General features: G+C 45.1%; 1 pseudogene; it reads right to left on the bottom strand.

The window, feature by feature from the left end:
• On the bottom strand, positions 1-134 carry LOC135393604 (U1 spliceosomal RNA; annotated as a pseudogene).
• Between the last annotated feature and the right edge of the window lie 476 nt (positions 135-610).

Below are 610 nucleotides of genomic sequence, written 5' to 3'. Positions count from 1 at the left end.
CGGGGGCGAGCGCGTACGCAAGCCCCCACTACCAAAAATTGCACGTCCCAGCTACCCCGATTTGGGGAAGTGGCGGGTTTCAACCAAAACGCAGTGCAATGTTTTGGCCTCCGCCCGGGGAGCTTGCCATGTATTGGCACCGGAGCGGAAGACCAGCCACAGAGCCACAGAGCTGTTCAGAAAAATTTTATTAACAGGTATTCTGTTTACATCACCTGAAGGTGGCACTCTTTAACGCACAAAACCGAAACCCCCAAAACAAGAAAAAAACATTCTATCTATGTACATTCTATCTATGTCGTCACACACAAACTTGTCCCACTACAGTTTTGTTTTTTGTGATAGCTCCTAAGAATCATTATTAAAACCCTATGACGAAAAGGAAATGAGTGGCATGAACAAGTTTATCCTGGTTGAAATGGGAAACGGCCAGCTTTCCTACAGTAACAGGGTTCCTTTTGTAGCACTCGTAATTTCCCTCCTCAGACTTGCACTAGAGGCTGCCACTCCCACTCTTTCCCAAAGTTTATTTCATCCATAACTCGGAAGCGGTTATGTAAAAATTGCTTAAAGTGCTGGGTGACAATATTCACTATGTAGCTGATAGATA

Source organism: Ornithodoros turicata, chromosome 4 (assembly GCF_037126465.1).
Source record: "Ornithodoros turicata isolate Travis chromosome 4, ASM3712646v1, whole genome shotgun sequence".
In the NCBI taxonomy this organism is placed as follows: domain Eukaryota; kingdom Metazoa; phylum Arthropoda; class Arachnida; order Ixodida; family Argasidae; genus Ornithodoros; species Ornithodoros turicata.
The sequence above is the reverse complement of the archived record's forward strand: the minus strand, read 5'-3'. Positions and strand labels throughout refer to the sequence as shown.